At 42.6% G+C, this 25,502-nt stretch overlaps 1 long non-coding RNA gene across 1 annotated transcript in view; it reads right to left on the bottom strand.

Moving 5' to 3' along the window:
• LOC126982573 (uncharacterized) overlaps positions 1-25,502 on the bottom strand; it is a 128,559-nt gene that overhangs the window by 16,262 nt on the left and 86,795 nt on the right. The window contains exon 2 of the long non-coding RNA XR_007735250.1: positions 13,428-13,556. This is a non-coding gene — a long non-coding RNA (uncharacterized LOC126982573). The remainder of the gene's footprint in view (positions 1-13,427; positions 13,557-25,502) is intronic.

The raw sequence follows: 25,502 nt of genomic DNA, 5'->3' as shown, positions 1-25,502 counted from the left end.
CGTCTCAATTATGCATCGCTAGGGCGGCACCACAGACCCCTTGAGCACACGTGCGGCGCTAAGGGTTATTAGAATCGCAAATGGACGCGCGACACTTTTCCTGCCCCGCGTGCCCGTAAGTTAAAGAGTAAGTACCTGCAAGAACGTGACCTTCCGGCTTATGAGCTTACGACGCCTCCACCCACCTCAGGACCACCATGTTTTTTCTTTTGCTTAATATTCCGGAATGGTAAGTAGACTCGACTATTAAAAACTAATCGATGGGAAAATGGAGTCTTTTACAGCTGCGGGAAGAGGATGACAAGCGTACATACATATATGCCACACATTACCAAACGGATCAGTGCGTAACTGGAATTTTAAGTTCAATATGTATAGAGAAAAGAGAAATTCAAGGTAAGCGGGTTAATTGAAATGTCTAATGTAGGATTTCAACAACGTATCCCTCTTGAAACTGTAGTTGGTAGGAGTCGTGAGTGTTTAATTAATGCAGGAATAGCTAGCCTCTACTTGCCTTCCACAGGTATAGATTTCTAGCAGGTCGCAAGGAGTATGAAAGGCTGGACGGGCCGCGCCTCGTCGGTCCCCTTTATGTGGGAGAATAAAAAATGAGGTCTGTTAGTTGCGGGATTTAGTTGTACAAGTCGGGCGCTATTGGTTAGAGGAAGACCCGGTGATAAAAGCGTATAGAAATCCTTAGCCAATCAAGATCCCTTTGTTCGAGAAGCGAGGAAAGCCCCGCACGGACTAAAGTAACACAGGCAATATCTCGATAACGGCTTCCCTCCACCCGAGACCACATACCCAGAGGGCGCCACCCACCCCGCGATCCCATTACTTCACCCGGGCACGCCTCAGCGCCCCGCCGCCGTACGTTACACAAATGGAGCCATTTCTTCGCCGCAAAGGCCGGCGAGGCGTTTATAAGGGAAGTAATGTTTCCTGTGGCCCGAGCCGACGACCTCTGACCCCATGCAACGCAACGCAACGCACGAAGACACGACACAAAGCAACCCAATGCAATGCAACGCGACACGTCAAAACGAAACACAACGCATCGAAAAGCAAAGATCCCCAACAGACAACACAACAAAGGAAGCAACACAACGTGACCCACCGAAACGCATCAACATGAAACAATACAGCTTGCTTCAAGGGGTACTATAGTCTGTGCGTGTTGAGGCGCATGTTAGCAAGCGCGCACAAACACACACACACACACACACACACACACACACACACACACACACACACACACACACACACACACACACACACACACACTTAGTCACCAGAGCGCTTGTTAGTACATTTTTCAGAAGTTACGCTCAGGCACCACAAACCCACCTTTCCGCCGCTGCATTCCCCACAGCACAAAAATATGAAGAAAAAAAATATCACATCCATCACTGCCAATACCACTCATCCTTCACCCACCGTACCTTTATTCACCACGCCTCATCTCCATCCCTGCCGCCTTATCTATGTAAAAACTACTTTCTCATCACCATATTCGCCTCATCTTCCTGCAATGACACACTTAAGCCACTAGTGACATGTCCATAACCTTAACCACATAGAGGACCTACAACTTGACGGACAGAACAGTGCCGGTCGTGTTGTAATATACTGGGGACCCAAGGCTTGCCAGCGGCCTTCATTATACAGGAGAGCGCCAGCCACCTGTGTAAGTCGAGGAACGTAATCGTCTCCCTGTGCCCGGCCGTTCTTGTCGAGCTTTAGTCAATACAACTCTCGCTGACATTTGAATCAGGACTGACGAGATCTAGCCAACAAATCCCTGAAGCGGTTCTCTCTCTCTCTCTCTCTCTCTCTCTCTCTCTTCACTACAATCTTTTCGTCCTTTCTCTTACTCGTTCTATCCTCATGTCGACCTCTTCTGTACTTCCAATTCCTACCATCCCTACGTCTAAACAATCCACAAACATGCACACCTATATACCTCCGAGCTCCCCTTCACCCTTAACTACTAATCTTCTTTCTTTAGTTATCCATCTTTATCCTTCTCTGCGGTTACCTTCTTCCCTTCCCCATTTTATCTCTCCCTCTCTTCCCCTCCTTCACCTCCTCTCTGTTGCCATGCTCTAAACCTTTATATATATCAAGTTCGTTTATGCGTCCAGGGCCGGTAATTTTTCGCCTTACAAGCCATTACGCAGCGCCTCACACTATGCTTTAATGACCCAAAGGCCTTTTTTCATGACCCGCCTGTACCCGGCCGTAATTGTTTCATCAAGGGGCGGCTTGCTTGCTTCCTCAATCAGGCACCCTTCTGCTCATCAGCCCCGTTGTTTGCTTTCGTTGCTGCGGGTGTGTGGGGGGAGATTGTAGCGGTGGTGGTGGTGGTGAAGCGGATGGTGATGGTGTGACATGGCTATATTTGCATGTTAAAACAGGAATCAGACAAAATGGAGGACTGGTAAGGAGTGTGTGTGTGGGTGAGAGAGAGAGAGAGAGAGAGAGAGAGAGAGAGAGAGAGAGAGAGAGAGAGAATAAGCAAGTAGTCAAAATGGCGTGTAAAGACTAACATCAACAGACAGACAAACAGACAGGGACAGACAGACAGAAAACAGACAAAAGCACTCACCAACAGAGCGATATGAGACTTTCTGAATAAATATGAAAAAAAATCAACAGAAAAGTTATTGAGAGGAGTGAAAAATGTGAGGGGAATAAAAAGGTGTCAGGGGACCGATAACACTCGCATTGTTTGGAAGTGAGAAAGGAGGAGGAGGAGAAGAGAAGAAGGAGAAGGAGAAGGAGGAGAAGGAGCAGTAGTAGGAGGAGGAGGGAAGATGTTTAATACCTAGACGTCGAAGAAAGATGATGATGAAAGAAACAGAATAATACAAAGAAAAACACGATGAAAAAGATGATTGTGATGATGATGGCAATAAAGATGATGACAATGATAAGGCTAACAACGAAATACAAAGAGAAAAGAAAAAAATGCAGAAATGAAAAAAAGAACAAGCGAAAAAATGTATATATGGGAAGAGAACCGGAAGGCAAAAGTAACAATTATCTCTTCAATTATCCTTTTTTTGGGGGGTGGGATGGAGAGAGAGAGAGAGAGAGAGAGAGATTGACACGCATGACACCACACGAATCACCTCACTTCACCTCACTAACCAAGCCAACCAGTGTGAGAAAGAATGCAGACCAGAATACAAGATAAGGAAACAAGGAAAATGACAGCGTAATGAGAACGACAAGGCACACACAGAGAGAGATACGATCCTCAGTAACGAATGCAGGTCACGAACAGCAGAACGTAAATCATGAAAACAAGCAGGGAACGTACAAAAGTTTGACTGTAAGTAAGATCTATATAATACGCAAAATGAAAAACAAAATGAAAGTAGAAAGGAGTAGGAGAACGTAAAATGGTGTGATATATAAAAAGAAGAAGAAGAAGAAGATTGAAAAAAAAGAAGAAGAAGATGAAGGAAAAGAAGAAGAAGAAGAAGAAGAAGAAGAAGAAGAAGAAGATGATGATGATAAAAAGGAGAAGTAGAAGAAGGGGAAGAAGAAAACACACAAGTAAATATATGTAAAGAGAAAATGAAAAGAAAGCAACCATTAGGAGAACGTAAAAAAGCTCGAACGTGAGAAGAGATAAAAAAACAAGGAAAAACAATGAAAACAACAAGATGAGGAGAGCACAGAAGAACGTAAGAAGTAAAAAAAAACACTCGTAAGATCTACATAGAGGAAAAAAAAAAACATTAGCAGAACGTAAGAAAGCTAGAACGTGACAAAGCGATAAAGAAAAAATACAATGGAGATTACAAGGACAACAGGATTAGAGCATAAGAAGGTCAAAACGCTAAAATCACAAAAGAAAAAAAAAGTAAAACAAGGATTAGGAAAAGGCAGATAAGTTAGACTACAAACACGATAAAGATGTACAAGAAAGAGCAAAAAGAAAACATGGAGAAGGACGTGGAAGAAAATACCATGAACAAGAATGAGGACAAAGAGGAGGAGGAGGAAGAGGAAAAGGAGGAGGAGGAGGAGGAGGAGGAGGAGGATTCAAAGGACAAGAGGAGGACTTAGTGGTATATGTGTCGCCATCTGCAGGAACGAGGTGGACTTGTACGTGTTTTTCTTCTTTCTTTCTTTTTTTCCTCCCCTTTTTTTCTTCTTTCTTCCTTTCTTCTTCTCCACCTTTTTCTTCTTTTTCTTTTTCTTCTTTTTCTTCTTCTTCTTCTTCCTCCTCCTGCTCCTCGTTTCTGATTTTCGCATTGTGGTCGTCGTCTTTGTCGTCACCGTTTTCTTGTTGTTGTTGTTGTCATTGTTTGTGGCGGTGGTGGGTTTCATGCTGGTGATGGTCGTGGTGGTGGTGGTGATGGTGATGGCGCTGCTATTGTTGTTGTTCTTGTTGTTTGCGATTTCTCGATAAATCTACAAATGGTTAAAGTTGTCTCATACCACCAAGCATTCTTCTTTTGCACGAGGGAGGAGGAGGAGGAGGAGGAGGAGGAGATAGCTTTCTCTCCTCCATTGCAAGGCGTTTATTATTCCGCTAAATACGGATATTGTTTCCTTTCCCTTTCACAGCAAGACTTTCCTCCCTCCCTACCTCCAGCCCACCTTCCCTCCCTCCCTCCTTCCCTCATCTCACTTTCCTTTATATTTTTCCGTCTCCCCCCTTACCTCCCTCCCTCCGTCTCTCATATCATTTCTTTCTCACCTCCTCCACTTGCCTCCCTCCCCCTCTGCCTTCCTTCCTTCCATTCCTTCTTCCCTCCCTCTCTTCCTTTCTTCTTCCCCTCCCTCCCTTCCTTCTCTCTCGCTCTCCTTTTCTCTCTCGCCTCCTGTTCAGCTCATACTTCTCTTCCTTTCTCAAAAAAAATGCTACATGAGAGAGAGAGAGAGAGAGAGAGAGAGAGAGAGAGAGAGAGAGAGAGAGAGAGAGAGAGAGAGAGATTCACCATAACACACTTGACTGTTATAGGGTAGTTCTATTCTCTTTAAGCCTCTCCAAGAACGCTTCACCAACTCTTCTACGTGTCTAACTCCTTGTCCATCAGCTAATTGGGGAGTAGACAGGTGTGTTGCCCTCACCTGTTAAAAACCTTCCATTCACCTCCACGGCAGTCCTTCTTTTCCTCTTCCACGTAAACGCTGTATCCTGCTTTCTTTATCAAAGTTTATGTTGTTTCCGTAATACTGGCGAGCTGTAAATCTTCATGCACACAAAATACACACACACATACTCCGTTTTCTTCTTCTCCCTGCATGCATTGTCGAGGTGGTGGTGGTGGGGGTGGGGGGGGGAGGGGGGATTGTGGTGGCGGTGGTGGTGGTGATATTTCTTCCCTCTGACTTTTAATTAGTGGCCTAACTTCATAAATGTTTGTCTCAGTGATCGTTTCTCAGCCCATTACCGTTCCTCATTGTAACGTTTTCCCTTCCTCATCATTAAGGTGTTTTGCTTGCTCTGTTTTTCATGTGTGTGTCTTTTCTTCTTTCTCTTCTGTTCGTGCAGGTTTCATAATATTCGTTTTATTCGTATGTTGTTGTTTTACCGTGTGTGTGTGTGTGTGTGTGTGTGTGTGTGTGTGTGTGTGTGTGTGTGTGTGTGTGTGTGTGTGTGTGTGTGTGTGTGTGCGTGTGGTGGTGGTTGAAGTGAAAATCATGTGCGTGAAATGCTGATGTGTGCAAAAATCGATGAGGTCTCTCTCTCTCTCTCTCTCTCTCTCTCTCTCTCTCTCTCTCTCTCTCTCTCTCTCTCTCTCTCTCTCTCTCTTTCATGTCTCTCTCTCTCTCTCTCTCTCTCTCTCTCTCTCTCTCTCTCTCTCTCTCTCTCTCTCTCTCTCTCTCTCTCTCTCTCTCTCTCTCTCTCTCTCTCTCTCTCAATTATTACCCTTCTATCAACATAGCTCCTCTCTTTCCTCATCTTTCTTGTTATCATTCTATTGCTTTATTTTCCGTTTCGTTGCCATAAGTCACTCTCTCCCCTCTCACTTGTTTTAGTCAGTGCCATTCTTCTACTCCACCCTCCGTCACCTTCGTCCGCTCCCCTTTCTCATGCACTTCATTTCGCCTCCCCATTACGAGTGAAGTATGGGATGGACTCAGGAGAACAGCGCTCCCATAATAACACGCAGTCAAGGTTAAATGCCAGGCCTTCAGTCTTGCACCTCACTCCCCCCACCGCTCACCTTCCTCTCTTCCTTCACCCATCCCCTTCTCTTCTCCCATTTTCGTCATGTCTCGTTTCATTCCTCCATTCCTTCACTCATCTCCCTCCCATCTCCTAGTTTCGTTCCGTTCCGTCTTATTCCTCCCTTCCTCTTCCTGCTGATCCACCTCTCATTCTTGTGTCATCCTCCAATCCTTCACACACATAGGAAAGCTAAAAAGAAACCTAACATAACTTATCCTCCTAATGTATGACTTTCCCTAACCTTTTCTTTGGGGTATCTATAGAATTGGCACTCCTCTCCTCTCTAATCATCTGCCTCTTCATATTGTCATGTTCTATATCCCCTCAAACTCGTAAAGCAAATAAAAACAGAATAAGTCTCAGAGAAAACATGACATCCTCCCAATGCATACTTTCCCCAAACCCTTTCTTGGGGGTATCTATAGATTTGGCACTCCCCTTATGACTGCCAAGCCTCCTAGCCCACTCCTTCCCCACGCTGCTGATGAACTAATGCTTGCCTTTATGTTGTGGTAATTAACTATCGATCGATGTAGATTAAACCCGCTGCACGAGTCCTGTTCTGAGCGTTTACTATCAGAGACTTGTTAATATCCGCCTTGTTCAAGTCTTCCATCTACCTGTAAAGTTCAATCAAGTAATTATTCTCCTCCTCCTCTATTTCTTGTTTTTCTCCTCCTCCTCCTCCTCCTCCTCATTTTGATCTCATTGTTCCTGTTCCTCTTTTTCTTGTCCTCCCTGCTACTGTTCTTGTTCGTGTTCTTGTTCTTGTTCTTGATTCACTTGTTCTAGCTCTTCTTGTTACTGTTCTTTCTCCTCTTTTTTGTTTGTTTTCTTTTTGTTCCTGTTCATCTTGTTCTTGTTCTTTTTCCTCTTTCTCTTGTTCTTTTTCTTCTTCCTCTTCTCCCTCTTCCCCCTCATCGTCCTCTTTTTTCATCTTCAAGTTACTCCTCCTCCTCCTCCTCCCGGCATCGGGAGAAACTGAACCTCCCAAGAGTAGATACACAGTGCTTTTTAATCCTTCTGCAAGCCACTCCTATGGCAAACGGATTGATTGAATCACTGAACGCAGGCAGCCTAGTAATGAGCCAACAGGCTTTCTGCTGCCTGCTAGTCCATGTTTCCATGTTTCCTCCTCCTCCTCTTTCTCTTCCGTCTCGTCAAGTCCCGTCCCCTACCGTGTACCTGCCAGCTCACCTTTCCCTCACCTGCCCGTCGCTCGCGCATCTAGTGTAGCAAGGTGCAAAGGGGACCTCATCCCTCTTCCCGTCAGGTACTGGGTCCGCACACACACACACACACACACACACACACATGAACATTTACCTGCTTACCTTTCCAAGTGATGTATTACCACGTGTGTGTGTGTGTGTGTGTGTGTGTGTGTGTGTGTGTGTGTGTGTGTGTGTGTGTGTGTGTGTGTGTGTGTGTGTGCGGTTTCCTATATCATCCTCACCATAACAACTACCAAAACTACTACTACCACCACCCGTTGTCCACCTCTTTTTACCATTGACCATCATCACCACCACGAAACAATACTACTACCATAACCGCTCCACCGCCTCGACCACCACAACCACCACCACTACTATCACCACTCTTTTCCATCATCACCACCACCACTACGAACCACCACCACCACCACCACCATTACGCGGATCAACCATTCCTACCACGAAGTCATACAATTTATTCGGTGGACATTCTTAAGGCTATGATTACAGGTATTTACTCCACCGTGATATATTTCGTATGATTACCGATGTGGTGCGAGTAATGGTGATGGTGGTGATGATGATGATGATGATAATGATGAGAGTAATATGTCCTTGCTAAATAATGATGATAAAAATAATGGTGATGAAAATATTTGATGATGATAATAAAAACAAACAACAACGACGACAACAATGGCAATAATATGTGCAAACAAAAGACTAACTTGGCGTCGTTCCAATAGATCGATGAAGTCGGAATACAATATCTATTTCTTATTATATACAGCCAATCTCTCTCTCTCTCTCTCTCTCTCTCTCTCTCTCTCTCTCTCTCTCTCTCTCTCTCTCTCTCTCTCTCTCTCTCTCTCTCTCTCTCTCTCTCTCTCTCTCTCTCTCTCTCTCTCTCCAGTATTTCTCTTAGTAATTCTTTGTTCCTTTTTCCTGGTCCTTGTTCTTTCCTTTTTCCAAGGTTTTTTTTTTTCCTTCTGCTCTTCATTCCTTCCTTCACGTTTTCCTTCCTTTTCCATGACTTTCCTTCTTTCCATCCTCCACGTATTCCTTTTTTGTTATATACTTTTCTTTCTCCTTTCCTGGTTATCCTTTCTCCTCACTCTTCGCTCAGACTTCCTTTATCCTCCCTTTCCCTGGTTCTCCTTCCTTCCTGTCAGTCATTTTTCCTTTCCTCTGTGTGTTGCTAATCCTCCGTTATTCGCTCTCCTTGATTCTCCCTTCCTCCCATCTAATCTTCCTTTCTTTCATTTTCTTGGTCTTCTTACGTCGCTCTTATTCCCTCGTTTCACTCCTAATCTTCTTTGTTTTCATTTCCTCCTTCCTGATTGTTCTTCTTTCTTTCTTATACTTCTTTCTTATCTCTCACACTCTTCCCATGTACTGATATTTCTTCCTTTCTTCCTTGCTTACTCTCACACGTTCCTCGTTCTCCCTCCTCCGTGCACTCTTTTACTTATGATTCTTCCTTTATTGCCTCTTCCATTTTTCCTCCTCCTCCTCCTCGCACAGTTTTCTCTTCCTCCCCTTCCTTGCCTCCTCCTCCCTCCATGTCCCCTTCTCCCTTTTTTTTTTCTTCCTATCCACATCCACTTTATTCAATTCCACTTTTTATTCACATTCCGCGTCATTCTTCTTTTTATTCATACACTTTTTCACTCTTTTTTGTAATTATCACCACCCTGAATTTAAGTTTTGAATTGCTACACGCGCGAAATTCGACGTAGCTATCAAATATTTTCTACACTATTTTCTCTTTCATTCTTGCATCTTTTTATTTTTATTGCTGCGTTCATTTAGCTTCCATTCTTTTTATATATATATTTTAATTTCTTAGAGGTCCTACAATTTCATTTCGCTCCAGTATAAAAATAGTAGACGCTTTTTATTTATTCTTTCAAAGTTGTGGTATTTGCATCGCTTCATATGAGAATTTATTTAAGTCCAGTTATATATACAATTATTTTTTTGTTGTTGCTGGTGCTCTGCGATTTTTTTTTTTTTACGATATTATTTCTTATTGATATTGTTATTACTGCCGTTGTTGTTGTTGTTGTTGTTGTTGTTGTTGTTGTTGTTGTTGTTGTTGTTGTTGTTTTGTTGTTGATAGTATTGTGGTTCAAATATTGTTCTTTCTCCTTCTTTGTCTTTTCTTCTTTTCCTCCTTTTGTTCCTTTTCTTTTGTCCTTCTTCTGCTTTTCCAATATTTGTTGTTATTATTGGTGTTTATATTGTTGTTTTTTCGTTTCTTCCTTATACTTTTTTATTTCTTATACTTTTTTCTCATTTTCTCTCTGTTTTTTCCTATTATTACCTTCTCCTTCCTCTTAAGCATCTTCTTTCTAAATCTGGTATTTACTTGGCCATTCGACTTGACCTTCAGCTTCCAGAAATAACTCTCCCTCCCTCCCTCCGTCCCTCCTTCCCTTCTCCCCCCGCACCTACCTTCCTACCTTTTCACCTTGACCTCTATAAAATTAAATGGCGAGGCAAACTCATAATACGCAATACGCTTTTTTATGGGGGTGGGAGAAGAAAGGAACTGCGGTAAGGTGGGTTGAGGTTAGGTTAGCTTAAGTCAGGTCATTTTACTCTTTTTTCTTGTAACGAGTTTAAGCAACGAAGGAAAAGATGCAGATGAGTAGAATGTTCTTGTCTCTGTCGTTATTATCTTTTTTTTTGAGTGAGAGAGAGAGAATGGTAATGTCAAAAGTAATAATGCAAATCTCTCTCTCTCTCTCTCTCTCTCTCTTCTACCTACTAACTATCTGCATATTTCTCTCCTTATCTCATACCTACGACCTTTTTATTTACCTTAATGTTTATCTATTCATCTATCTATCTATCTATCTATCTATCTATCTATATCTTTCCATACATTCAGTTCACTCCCACAACCCAACCACTAAACGAACCACCACTCGATCGTGAAGCTCCGAAATGAACCTCTTGAACCTCTGAACTCCTTCCCGAGACGCCCCCCACCCACACACTAGACCCCTCAACCCCATTCTCAAAGCCCCCCATCAACCCCCCTTTCCCCCCCACCTTAAACAAGACAGGAGGCCGCTGAACGCAATAAGGATTCAAAAAGTGGTCTGGAAAATCTCCCCGGTGAAGCTTCGAACCCCCTTATGAAACGGCGAGGCCCAGTTTATGAAGCGTTTATTGTTGGTGGGCGGCGGCGGGGTTTCCTGCTCCCGTTTTCTTTTATATTATCACTATTATTATTTCTTTTCCTTTTAAGAATTTTCGGTCGTTTTTTTTGGGGGGGTGAACGATCATGAATTGTGTATATTGCTTTTTTTTTTCTTCCATATCATGTTATCTTCTCTGAATGTTTTTTTTTTTTTGTATATATTCACAAGTTATTATGCTGTTTTCTCTGTGTGTGTGTGTGTGTGTGTGTGTGTGTGTGTGTGTGTGTGTGTGTGTGTGTGTGTGTGAGATAGGGTTCCAGGATTTATTTTTTTATTTTTTTCAGTTTTATTTTATGAATCTCTTTTTTTTTCAGTATGTTGGCTGACTTTTTCATCTTTTTTCCTTTTATTTTTATTTTTGTAGATGACTTTTTTTCATCTTTTTCCTCTTTCCCTTATATTTTTTCTAATTTTGTTGGAGGCCTTTTCTGTCGTTCTCCTCTTTCTCTTTTATTTTTAATTTTGGACTTTCATCTTTCTCCTAGTTCTTTTTTTCTCAGCTTAAGTGATTGTTTTCATCCTCCTTTTTTCCATTTTTCTCAACTGTTATTGCAATTGTACTTATATTAGCGCTACTGTTTTTCTATTTTATTATATTTATTGTTATTGTTGCTGCTGTGAATGTTTTGGTTGTCATTGCTGTTTTTCTTAGTGATGGTCTTTTTCCTGTTGCCGTTGTTTCTGTTGCTGTTGTCTCTGTTGCTGTTATCATCATTGCCGTTATTATCGTTGCCGTTATTATCGTTGCCGTCTTTATGCGTTATCACCCTCTTTCCTCACCTCATTTCCTTCTCTTTCCCTCAGCTCCCTCCCTTCCCCCTCCCCTATGACCCCATCCTTCCATCCTCTCCATCGCTTCTTCCCTTCACTTTCTCTCCTCCTCCCTCTTAGCATCTACCCCCTTCTTCTTCCCTCCCCAATCCCTATCCTCTTCCCTACCCCCTTTCCTCCCACCCTACCCACAGTAGCATCACGGGAGATAGTTACGCCACGTCTATTGAAAATCCATCAGGAATTTGTTGAAAAATGCATCGAAAATCAATTATGCTACAGGAGAGAGAGAGAGAGAGAGAGAGAGAGAGAGAGAGAGAGAGAGAGAGAGAGAGAGTTTATGGAAAAAGAGAAAATGTTGATAAAAATAATTAACTTTCCCGTAAAATACCACTTCGAACAGAACAAACAGATCGTGGCAGACTCTTCGGATTAGGAAAAACACATTACTGAAGCGGACATATTGAGTAAGAAAAAGCAGTAACGTTCGAAGCAATCGCCTATTCACAAGTTCCTTTCAATTTCGTTTTTTGCGTCTTTTTTTCTCGAGTCGTTTAGAATCTTGACTCGTTAGAAAATGTTAATTGCTCCGGCTTGAAGTTTTCCGGGAGCTTAGTATTTTTTTTTTTCTCGACATCGTTTGGTTCGAACGAGAATTTCATTATTTTCACCCCGAGTTACTTTTATATAAATGAGTGGTATTCTTTTTCTTGATATTCCTTACATTGCGATGAAGGAAGAAGACCCCCCAAAATCACTTCAACATGTAAAATGAAATGTATGTATGGAAAGTTGATAAAAAAAACACTTGCAGCAAAAATAAATATCGTCAAAAATGCTCGAGATGTTAAATAAAAATGACGCAACAAAAAATAGCCGCGTCTAAGAAAATATAATATGAAGAGGATAAAAAACAGCAATTCAAAAGAGGCTGGCAATCAAAAATACCTTCAAAATCTACATACAACATACTGTATAAAAAAAGTGTTTTAAATATGAAAATAAACTCAACCGTGAATTAAATAAGTCTGGAACAACAACAATATACGCCTGTAACACACACACACACACACACACACACACACACACACACACACACACACACACATCTGTACCCAAGCATCCACTCCACGTTTTCAGTCAGTCAGTTAGTCAGTCAGTCACCCTCAGTCAGTCTCGAAGGCAAACGATTAACTGGTGGAAAAAGTAAGACTCATAAGCCGGCATTGAACGAGGCTTAATAAAACGGAAAAAGTGGCTCATGCAAGGCGGGGGCTCATGCTTGTGGCTCCGCATGTGGCTCTCTTACCTTCCCTTGTGACTCGGGGGACCGCCAGGCACGCGGAAGGGAGGGAAACGTTCTTGAAAACAGACGGAGACCAGACTAAGAGGATTGAGAGTTTTCTGTTCCTCGCCTCCCCTCGATTCTTATCTGGTTTCCTCCCGTTCTCTGCGTCCCCTTTATCATTTTATCCTGTGCTTTCCTCTCCCCTCTTTATCTTATCTATTTACTTCCCGTTTCACTGATTTTCTTTTCTGATATATTTTCTTCTGTTTACTCTCCCCGGGCGACAGGAACGCGAGTAGAGGAAATAAAAATGAGATGACAACCAAGCGACTTCACACATACACTTTGACGTCACCCAAATACCGACACACACACTCTCCCATTTTTACTTTCCCCTTTAGAGAGACATTACTCGCGCGCTCTTAATACCGCTTTTGTCTGTCCTAGCCCGCCGTGTGACCGAAGCCTCCAGGAATAACTTGAACCCTTTTCCATTCATCCTTTTACACTTTGGAAACTACTTAATGGGTGTCTTTTCATTCTTCACTACATTATTATAACTATTTAAAAGGCGGGGTGAAAAATGATGACGAGTTGTTTGTCACGCGTCCATTCTCACGTTTCGTTCATTTAAAATAGTTTGAGTAATCTTTGCAGGTTCTTTGATGAAGCGTGATATTGCTTTACCATATTAAAATAGCCCCTCGGAGACAAATGTGCCGATAAATTTATATATTATTTACCTGAAGTTCCTCGGGGTGAGAGTGGAGGGGTGGGAGGGTGCTGTGTATGTGTTTGTTTGTTTGTTTGTTTCGTCTGTGTATATGTCTGTTGCGTTGCCGTTCTGTTCCTTTTCTTGGGTCACCACATACCTGCAGAGATAAAAAAAATAATAGGTTAGATATTATTAGTATTATGATTATTGATTTTTATTTGTTATGTTTATTGTTCTCTTCCAATGCATTAGATTCATGTTTAAGTTAATATTTGACTATGACGGATTATTGCTGTTGTTGTTGTTGTTGTTGTTTACGTTGCTGTTGTTGTTTTCTTGTCACCATTATCATTTCATGGAAAGACGAAAAACAGCGACCAACATATTTATTTTCTTCAAGACCTCACGGGGAAGAATAAAGCGAAAAAAATAAACTCTCGCCATTGTCACAGATTTACGCGATACACCGACGCGTCAAAATATTTACAAACACTATTTCAAACCAAATTTCCCGGCCGTGGCAGTTATCGCCCAGCCGTCTTTGAGGAGGTCAAACAAACATTATTTTCGAACATTATATATCCGCTCCCAACCTATTCACTCCGCACGCATGGGAGGGGGGGGGGGAGAGAGAGAGAGAGAGAGAGAGAGAGAGAATGATATACAGGTCGTTTAGCGGAAATTAATGTGTTTAAGCAAAGGACCTATTAACTTTCATAGCCTGGAAAGCGGCCAGGAACGGAAACAAAGTGAGAGCGGTGAAGTTAATTGTCAATGCGCTAAAATATTGTGCGTAGTGGTATGGGGGAGGAGGAGGAGAAAGAGGAGGAGAAGTGTGATGTGGCAGGAATGTGTAATGTGTGGTACTGGGGGTGGGATGTGGTAGTTGGGTTAATGATATAGTTGGCTAGTGTGGCAAGGCAGTGGTGTGGTGTGCAGTGGTGTGGTGATGTTTGTGAAAGTGATTTAAAAGTTGTGTGCTGCGTAGTGCTGTTGTGTGGTGTAGTATGGTGTGTCGTGTCGTATATATTGTGCTGTTGTTCTGCATGTCTGGTAGGAAGGAGTGGCAAGGAAAAGTGGTGGTGGATTGTCTTGGGGTATGGCGGAGTGGTGAGTTATGTAGTGCAGTGAAGAGGAACGTAGTTAGTGCCGTGTTGTGTGGGATTGTATTGCTTGGTGGTGTTTCAGTATGTTGCAGCGATGTAGTGTGATGAGTGTGGTGAGGTATATGGGGCGAGGGAAGAGTGTTGTGGTGGCGGGATGTTGTGTTGTGACGTGCATAAAGGTGTTATTGTGGCTGACTGGGGTGTAGGAAAAAGCAGAGAGGTGGAATGGAGTGCTGTGCTGTGGCGGTGTGATGTGGTGTGGTCAGGCGACGAAAAATAGAGGCATGTGGTTTCTTCTAGGTAATTCGGTATGCAGACAAATGGTGCGATGGTGTGAGTTGAGGACATGAGAATGGTGTGGTGTAGCGTGTTGCGGTGGTATGGTAGCGGTATTTTCCTGGTATTTTGCCGTCCCTTCATTCCTTGTATCTCTTTTTCCTTTCACCGTAAATATAAAACAAGGAAATGTATTGGTAGAGGTATTTATAGCGTCAGGGAAGGGAAGGGGAAGCAATCACGGTGCTGTGCTACACTTGATGCAGGGCGGCACAAGGACAGACATTGCCCTGACACGCGGCGCTGGCTGGTTGGCTGGTTGGCTGGTTGGCTGACTGGCTGGCTGGCCTCTCGCTCCTCCGCTATTGATCACTATAATTCACACACTGAGGTCACGTAGATGATATATACACAAGCAGCTCCTTCACAACGGAAAATTTACATACATATATAAAGATACATGTATATATTCATACATACATACATATTACATAGTATTGCTAGAAATTTGAATATAACTTCTACAGTTTCTATTGCTGCTGTTGCTACATTTACTACTACTACTCTCATTACCAACACTACTACTACTACTACTACTACTACTACTACTACTACTACTATTACTTCTACAACTACCATTACCCCTATTACTACTACTACTACTACTCCCATTACCAACACTACTATTACTACTACTACTACTACTACTACTATTACTTCTTCAACTACCATTACCCCTACTACTACTACTATTACTTCTACAACTACCATTACCCCTACTACTACTACTACTACTACTCTCTCTCTCTACTACTACTCTCTCTCTCTCTACTACTCTCTCTCTCTCTCTCTCTCTCTCTCTCTCTCTCTCTCTCTCTCTCTCTCTCTCTCTCTCTCTCTCCACACACACACACACACACACACACGATATTAAGATGTCCTTCACCTCCCCTTTTAGTACATGCCCTCAGGATGTCAAAAAGGTGCAAAACACACTTTTCTCTGGCCAGGTGCGTCATTAGCGCGCCCCGCAGGTGTGGTGGCGATCCCTCACGCGGAGGTGAAGAAAGTCTGCACGAAACGTCAAAGAAAAATCGTTGGAAGTCATTATATTCCCCTAAGTAGAAAATATAACCATTGGAGTATTAAGCACGAAGATTTATTTTTACATTCATTCCGACTTCTAAAAAATACTTTACACTGATTCTACCAAAATACGCGATAGGAAAAGATTTACAGGATCGTTAAGAGTAAAACAAACTAAATTCTCATCGTATTTATTTCTCTCACATGCATAACAAAAGACTGTAGTACTTGAAGAAAAAATGTGTTCGTGCTACAAAACAAAGCAAAAAAAAGATGATAGTGATGTTGCTCTTTAATTATTAGGAAAAAAAAGAAGTAAATATTGATAGAAGTTGTTTCCTATTCCGACATAAATAGAGAATGTTGAGTCTATGTAGGTCAGAGGAGAGAGAGAGAGAGAGAGAGAGAGAGAGAGAGAGAGAGAGAGAGAGAGAGAGAGAGAGAACGAAAGAAATAAAAAAAAGCAAAGAAAAGAGACAAAGAAAGAAAGAAAAGAGAAATGACAGACAAACAAACGAATAGAGAGATAGAAAAGCAAAACAGACACTGAAACAGACAGATAAAGACAGGTTGAAAAGCAGACAAAGACAGACGAATAATAACAAACATACAGAAACAGACAGACAAACAGACAGACGAACAGATAATTTAATGTCAGCACTTCGTAACGCTGGTAAATCATTATATCCCACCTTCTTTATGCATCTCTGAATAAAAAGTTTGCAGAATTTTTTCTCCTGCCAACTCTAATTCCTAACAGTTGTTCCTCGCAGTTTTGTTGGTAATGGACGAAGCAAATTTTGAGGAGCGGGGAATTTTACCTCTTTTGTTTTTCATCTCTGGCGAGTTTCTCAACCTGAAAATCCTCTTTGTTTGGCCGTTCGTGAAATGAGCTTCTCTCAAACAGGTCCACAAAACACTCACTTGCTTGCTGCCTGAATATAAAGACCTGTTTTTGGTGTGTTGTTTATTTATATTATTACTACTCCTACAACTATTTTTTTTATACTACTACTACTACTACTACTACTACTATTATTACTACAACTCCTGCTACTATTACTTCCGCTACTATTACTTTTACTATTTGTTTGCTATCTATAAATAAAGACCTGGGGTTTTTTTCTTCTCTTTTTTACCAATGTTTTAACTACTACAACTTTTACTACTACTACAGTCATTACTATTTCTGCTACTACTGCTACTACTTATGCTAATACTAATACTATCACTACTACTGCCGTCACTACCACTACCACTGCCACTTCTAACGCCAATACTTCGCGGCGCCAGTCTGCCTCGCATGTTGTCCTCACCTCCTTCACCACCACCACCACCACGAACCACCACTACAACTACTGCAGCACGCCACTACCCAAGCACCAAGACGCAGCCCCCTCACACCAACACTATTTCCCCTTTCCCTTCCCCCCATCCCCCTCCCCCTTCCCTTCGTCTCTTAACCAGGACACAGAGATATAAGAGGCCAGTCTGTCTTCACATGTCCCTGAAGTGCCATTTGTATTCCTTGTCCATAAATTTCTCCAACTTCCAATTGAAAATAGTGATCGCTGCTTACACTGACCTAATATGATTGCTTACTTTGTTCCCTCCATCCAATATCGAATTTATAAACAAACTTATGCCTGCCTATCAATTAAAGTTACTGATCGTCTTTTTCTCACTAACCTGATCTGATTGCTTAGTCTGTTCCCTTCACCAGCGACGTAAAAAAAAAAAAAAAAAAAATAGCAATATCGCATTTGTAGGCCAACTTTTGCCCACCGCCTTTTATAACCTGGATTTGTCATGTTTATTCTTTGCTGCGGATTTTAACTGATTAATTTTTTTCAGACTTTTTACTTAGTTTTCATCACATTTCTTAATCTTTTCCGTTGCACTGATTCAAATATTTCACACAGGTAATGGACGTAAGATGCATTTTATTTATCCTTTATTTTCTTTTTATCATCTTTTCTTATTCTTTATCTTCTTTTTATCGTCTATCTCTGTGCGGGAAGTTTTTTTTAGTCTTTGGATATTTCTCGTCATGTTCTCCACACAGGTTCGTAAGACTAAGCTGACCTGACTGACCTGACCCACCCTGACCTGACCTGAACGACGCAATCAAGGTATGGCGCGAGCAATAGCACTTTATCGCCTCAACCCTTCACCACTAAGACACGCCACGCTTCTCAAGGTCACGCAAAAGAAAAATGAGAGAAAAAAGAGACAGAAAAAAAAGCCAACCGCATGATTTGAATTCTGCGAGTCTGAATATCATGTGTGTGTGTGTGTGTGTGTGTGTGTGTGTGTGTGTGTGTGTGTGTGCTTGCTTGCTTGTGGAGAGTCGTAGTCACATGGGGGTAAGGGGGAGAGAAGGTAGCAGAGGTGGGGAGGAGGTGAGGCGCTGGGGAGAAGGTGTGGTGGTGGGGAGGCGGTGGGTGGGGAACAGAAGGTCACGCATGAATTATCGAAGCGGGGCCTGTGCTCAGCCTGGGGAATATCACTGAGCGGGGAGTGCCGAGGAGCGGTGTGGATGAGAGCGATGAAATGACACCCCACGAAATATTTAGAGAGAGAGCTAAGGAAGAAGCGGACAAAGAGGAACGGAGAGAAAATGCTGCGCAAGTGCATATGACATAGACAAAATTCGTTCTTCATGGACTGGGGAACAGACAAAGGATGAAGATATTCTGAGGAGTATCAAGTATAAGAGATGGACTTTGGAAAGGTTATATCATGCGTGGAACTGATAACAGACGGACAAAGAGAGGAACAGAAAGACGAGAGAGCAGCTGGAGAGATGGAATATAAGTATTTGCTGGAGCACGATGGAATGCACCAACATAAGACAGAGGAAGGTGGAGAACGTTGGGAAAATGTCTTTGTCTCGTAGTGGGCTAGAAATAGCTGAAGATGATGATGGTGATAATGATGATGGTGGTGATGATGATGATAATGGTAGATTGGAAAGAGTAAATTTAAGGAATCAAATAAAATAAAAAACAATGGCATGTGGAGAAGGAAAGAGATGTTTGAAAAAAGTTTACGGCCTGAAAAGGAGTAGGAAAGGATAATTAAACTTTTCGAGGTCAAGGTCAAAGGTCAAGGTCAAGGCCATGCAAGGTGAATCATATGGAAGCATTTGTCTCGAAATCTGATGAAATTCTATTTTTCTGAAAACTTTGACCTTGGGCAAACTTTTCGAGGTCAAGGTCAAAGGTCACGGTCAAGGCCATGCAAGGTGCGTCTTTCCAAGAGCTAAAATATGAATCAAGTCTGAAGTCTCTACGATGAAGAGAACCGAAGTTATGGCCAATCTGACGTTTTGTGCGACCATGACCTTTGACATCAAAAATTTAATGGGTTTTATTCTGGATGGACACGAAGCTTCCCTGAAAAATTGATTGAGATATCCGCAAAATTGTGCACAGGAGACTGTACACGAACAAACAAACAAATAAATAAATAAATAAACATACTGACCGGACCGAAAATGTAACCTCCTCCCAACTTCTTTGGAGGAGGTAATAAAAACGGAGGAACTAAAAGAGAAAAAGGGAAAAGGGTATGAGAAATGGTACTTTGCATGGAGGAGATAAAAGAAAATGGGTAAACACGAAGAATAAAGAAAAAGGGAGTTGAAATTTTTGGCAACACGGAAAGGAAAAAAAGGGAAAATAAAGACTAAATAAGAATAGAGAAAAGAAAGGAAGAGAAACGAAGAGAGTGATCGATACACATCTAAAAGTAGTCACATGAGACTTGCCATATCTCTCTCTCTCTCTCTCTCTCTCTCTCTCTCTCTCTCTCTCTCTCTCTCTCTCTCTCTCTCTCTCTCTCTCTCTCTCTCTCTCTCTCTCTCTCTCTCTCTCTCTCACACACACACACACACACACACACACACACACACACACACACACAAACACACACACACAAACACACACACACACACAAAAAAAAACGCTTTTTTCCCGTTTTCGTGCAAAGGTACAGTGAAAAAGGAGGCAAACTCACGCGCACACACACACACACACACACACACACACACACACACACACAAACACACAAACATGAACACGCACACACAGTTTCACGTGCCCAAAACTACCAATGACATGTGCGTGCCAGATCGGGGCGACTTGTAGTTGCCAGGCGCAGGGGAGAAGAGGAGGAGGAGGAGGAGGAGGAGGAGGAGGAGGAAGAGGAGGAGGAGAAAGAGGAGGAAGGGGAGGAGAAGAAAGAGGAGGAAGGGGAGGAGGAGAAAGAGGAGGAAGGTGAGGAGGAGAAACAGGAGGAAGGGGAGGAGGAGAAAGAGGAGGAAGGGGAGAAGGAAGAGGAGGGGGAGAAGGAGGAAGGGAAGAGGGTGAGAAAGAGTAATGGATCTGCAACTTGGCACTCTCTTTACACTACCTCCTCCTCCTCCTCCTCCTCTTACTCTTACGCTTACTCTTCCTCCTCCTCCTCCTCCTCCTCCTCCTCCTCCCCTCCTCCTCCTCCTCGTCCTCCTCCTCCTCCCCTCCTCCTACTCGTCCTCCTCCTCCTCCCCTCCTTCTCCTTTTCCCCCTCGTCCTCCTCCTCCTCCCCTCCTCCTCCTCGTCCTCCTCCTCCTCCCCTCCTTCTCCTTTTCCTCCTCCTCGTCCTCCTCCTCTCCCTCCTACTTCTCATCTTCATCCTCCTTCAGGTTCTCAGGTACTTAAGTTAGTTTAACAAGGTCGATTAGTTAAAAGTTAATTGAACTCCAAGCTGATCAACAGTTTCAAGGAGGGCGGTGCAGTGCGGATATCGGTATGGCTTCTGCACGAACTGACTAACCTGCCACTGGAAAAAAAGTTTGTACTTAAGTAATTATTTTTTGTTTTTGTTTTACAACAAGAGTCGACACAATTGCAACAAAAAAGAGTGAAGAAAAAAAAGCCTAACAGAAGTTAGTATAGAGTAGCCAAAAGAGATATCAATTTCGGGTGGAGAGGTATCTTGATACATTCTTCTTGAAAGAGGTCAAGTTATAGGCAGGAGGAAATACAGACGAAGGAAGGCTGTTCCAGAGTTTACCAGTGTAAGGGATGAAAGCGTGAAGATGCTGGTTAACTTTTGCATAAGGGGTTTGAACAGTTTAGGGATGAGCACGAGTGGACAGTCGAGTGCAGCGGGGCCGCGGGAGGGGGGAGGCATGCAGTTAGCAAGTTCAGAAGAGCAGTCAGCGTGAAGATATCGACAAAAGATAGAAAGAGAGGCAACATGGCGGCGGAATTCAAGAGGTAGAAGACTATCAGTAAGGGGAGGAGAGCTGATGAGACGAAGAGCCTTAGACTCCACTCTGTCCAGGAGAGCTGTGTGAGTGGAGCCCCCCCACACATGAGATGCATACTCCATACGAGGGCGGACAAGGCCCCTATAAATGGAAAGCATCTGTGTGGGGGAGAACTGGCGGAGACGATACAGAACGCCCAACCTCGAGGAAGCTGATTTAGTGAGATAGGAGATGTGGAGTTTCCAGTTGAGATTTTGAGTTAAGGATAGACCGAGGATATTTGTTGTTGAAGAAGGTGACAGCTGAGTGTTATCGAAGAATAGGAGATAGGTGTTTGGAAGATTGTGTCGAGTTAATAGTTGGAGAAATTGGGTTTTTGAGGCATTGAAGGACACAAAGTTCCTTTTACCCCAATCGGATATGATAGCAAGGTCTGATGTTAAGCGTTCTGCAGCCTCCAGTCTGGAGTCTTGTAATTCATGTTGAGAGGGTCTCCTGTTGAAAGAAGTTGAATAATGCCGAATGGAGTCGTCAGCGTATGAATGGATAGGACAGTTTGTTAAAGAAAGAAGATCATTGATGAATAACAGGAAGAGAGTGGGTGAAAACCCTCATCCCCTTTAAAGATTTCATTGACCGTTATTTCGTTGCGAGATCGAAGTGAGTTGAACGGTGTCGTGCGTACTTATTAAGAGAATAATTTCGCTAGTTTCGCAGGTCACTGAAATGCCTGACACACTCACCAAATCACCACCGCAGGAATCACGTTTTCAGTAGACAGGCTTCCCGTTGTCTGCTCTTGCACGTTTCCATGTTTCCTTTTCAGCATCCCATTTTTTCTCCTCTATCCCTATCCCCCCCCCCTCCTCCTGTACAGCTCATCTCCCGCTCCTTCTTAGCATAAATCACCTAAGGCTGGGACGCGTCGCCACAAGTCCCCGCAGACTTTAGTTCAGTGCAAACCTCTATGGAGTGATCAGCTTACCGTAATGGTCCCGCAGAGGCGCCCTTTGTGCCGCCACGCTGGGGAGGGCGGCGGGATGATGAGGCAAAGACGGCAGAAAGGTTTACAGTAAGGGAAGCGAGGTATGGGAGTAAAGGAGGAGGGGTATGGTTGTGGGGGAGGAGAGATATGGGCGTGAGGGAGGGAAGGGCGACGGGGGGGGAAGGGGTAATATACGAGAAGGGGACGAGAGGAGAAGGAAAAAGGGGAGAGGTTAAAGAAGAAGCATTAAACGGGAAGGAAGTGTATCGGCTGAGAGAATAGATAGGAGGATGAGATGAAGGAAGGAGATAAGTAGTGAAAAATAAAATGAGGGATATAAATGAACAGAATGGAAGGACGTTATGAGGAGTAAAGGAGGACGGAGTACCAGATGATAGGTAAACAGACCAAGTGTTTGGGGTTAAGGAAGGAAAGGGAAATGAATAAGTAATGGTATGAAGGGTGATGGGCAACAGAGCCAAGGGTGATGGGGTGATCACAGTAAGGAAAAGGGTGAGGGATCGTAAGTGAGGGGGGGTGAGGGCGAAGTACTTAGGAAAGAAAGGAAGGTAAGGGAATATGAGGGGAAAAGGATGGAAGGTAAGGAAGTATGAGAGGTGAAAGATGGAAGGGTAAAGTGAATAAACGAACGAGAAACGGAAACAATAAAGGATAGAGTAGAGATAAAGAGTGAAAGTAAGTAAGGATTTAGATGCGAGGGGGAGGCAGGTAAGTGGAGACCAGAGGAAGAAGGGAAGTTTGATGGGAAGATGGAAATGACACGGTAAGCGGATGAAATTTAAAGAGGGTTTGAATCTCTTGTTTTAACGCGAATGAAATGACGGGAAGGTAACAACAGGAATAAGTGGTTCATGTAGATAAGAAAGGCCGAAGGTTTCTCATTTAATGCCTAAGAGAAAGAAATGCCAGCGTGTGAGAAAACAAGCGCTCTGAAAACAGAAATGATGTGAAATTAAATGCTGGCATGAAAGGGACAATCAAAAACTATACATTCATTAAAGTGGACTTAAAAAACGTAAACAGACTTCTTACCTGAGAGAAACGCTAATGATGCAGCATGTCTTCTTCTCCAGTGAACAATTACGAAGTTACAGACGGTGATTATTACCGCGCTCTGCATTCCAAATTCCCAAAACTTACTCTGCATTCACTGCCACTCAGTCTACACATCCACTTCGAAGACTTGCAGCTCATTTCTAAACACTCTATTTACAGCTAAGAGGAATCCTGTTGAGCATAAGGAACCATAAAAAAGCTTCGTCTATGGTGGATGGTTAGGGGGTTCTAAATATTTTCTTTCGCTGTATTACTGTGCGCCGCCGTAAGGAGAGGTGAGGAAGGAGGTAAGGCAGATTTAAAGGAGGAGGAGCAGGAGGAGGAGGAGGAGGAGGAGGAGGAGGAGATTAGGAGGTGTTAAGTGAAGGAATGTGGCGGAAGAAGTACATGAATGAAGCTAAGTGTTGAGAGAGAGAGCGAGAGAGCGAGGGAGATGAAGATGAAGATGAAGAAAGAGAGAGAGAGAGAGAGAGAGAGAGAGACGTCGATGAAATTGTATTATTGGAAACGTTACCCCGAGCCTGAAGCGACACCCTCGGGATATTGGGACGGTACTTCGATGGTTTTGCTCCTCGTTCGTCCTTTTTTTTGTGTGTTCTCTCAACTTTCATATATGGTCATACACACACACACACACACACACACACACACACACACATACACACACACTAAAACACTAAAACACACTCTCTTTTCTTCCTGAGTTTCCTTTTCCTTAAGTTATCTTTATTCACGCTCGTTCATTGTTATGTTCAACTATTTTTTAGTTGGTGTGTAAATTGATTTGTTCCCTTACCGTATTTATAAGCTTTCTCATATCTGAGCAGACTAGTTTTGAAGCTCAACTAGTGTCTCACTTATTTATTTGAATGTTTTAATAGTCAGAATCACATCAATTCTCAAGTATTTTATCTTGTAAGCTTACCTTTCCTGATATATCCAATTTCTCACAATCACCTTAAAAACAAAAGCATCTCCGGAGTTAGCGAGCTAAACTACGAACTTGCGGGCATGTGTTGGAATCCCGGTCTGGGAACTCGAGGTGCAGCCCCCTCCCTTAACTGTTCATCCTTCCTTTCGGGATGGTCGATAAATGGGTACTCGGGGAAATCTAGAAAATGTAAACTGTGGTAGGCAGGATGTCACAATGGCCCTGTGTCCCGGGTTAAGGGGTTCTCACCAACCAAAGGCTCAAGGGCCAAGGGTACGGAGGTGGGCACCACGGCCACGCGCAGCTATAGCGTATGCTCCTAAATCTACTTTTCCTTCTCAGTAATCAAACGCCACCCTTACAAAGCTCATCTATTTCCAAGTTGACCTATTTCTCAAGGCAACTTCTCTCAAGCACCAATTTTCCTTCCGGCATAATGAACCTCCTCGACGGCCACACAGAATGGGTCTCCGGAGTAAAGATCCAGCGCGGGTACGAAGAGTCCCACAATGGACTTCCTACACCACTAACGCCGGCCATCACCGCCTCGGAACGCCGCTACTTTCCTCCTCTCAGTTACAGGAAGGCGCCGTAAAAGTCTCGTAACCTGAAGAGCCTTTATACACTTGCAAAAATAACTCCATATATTAAGTTTTGGAGGTTAATATTCTCCGACGCTTTCGCCTCTCACAACAAATATTTCAAGAGGTCATAGAGGAGATTAGTCGGGTTCGCACGTATTTTATTTTCACATTTGTGGTACTAAGTCTTGTCAAAGTATCACTATACAGGCTCACAAAACTAGCCATGAAGAGCCCATACATCCTACTAAAGCCATATCAAAATGTGGAAATTTAAGCTCCGAAATGCTTGAGAGGACCGGCCTTAGCTACAATAAACATGAAAATATTTTTGCCGCTGTCTCACATTCAGCCTCAACTTTATGTAATGTCACGGTACGGCTGCCCGAAAGAACATTTTTTAAACAATTTTCATCATGGATCTCGTAAAAATAAAGTTTGTTGCTACTAAATTGATGTAAACTTTTTGAACAATGCCACACTATTTCTGCCAGATGCAATATAAGCTGTTATATTATTATTATTATTGTTATTATCATTATTATTATTATTATTATTATTATTATTATTATTATTATTATTATTATTATTATTATTATTATTATTATTCTCATTATTATTATTGTTAATATCATTATCATTACTTTTACTATTAAATCTATCATTATCAGTGATATTAATATCTCCCCGATATTCGCAAAACATCATCTGCAACATCAATAACAACAAAAACTAATAAAACAATCATAATAATGACGACGACGATGATGATAATAAGGATAAGAACAAGAACAAGACGTAATA

This window comes from Eriocheir sinensis, chromosome 51 (assembly GCF_024679095.1).
Source record: "Eriocheir sinensis breed Jianghai 21 chromosome 51, ASM2467909v1, whole genome shotgun sequence".
NCBI lineage: Eukaryota > Metazoa > Arthropoda > Malacostraca > Decapoda > Varunidae > Eriocheir > Eriocheir sinensis.
The sequence above is the reverse complement of the archived record's forward strand: the minus strand, read 5'-3'. Positions and strand labels throughout refer to the sequence as shown.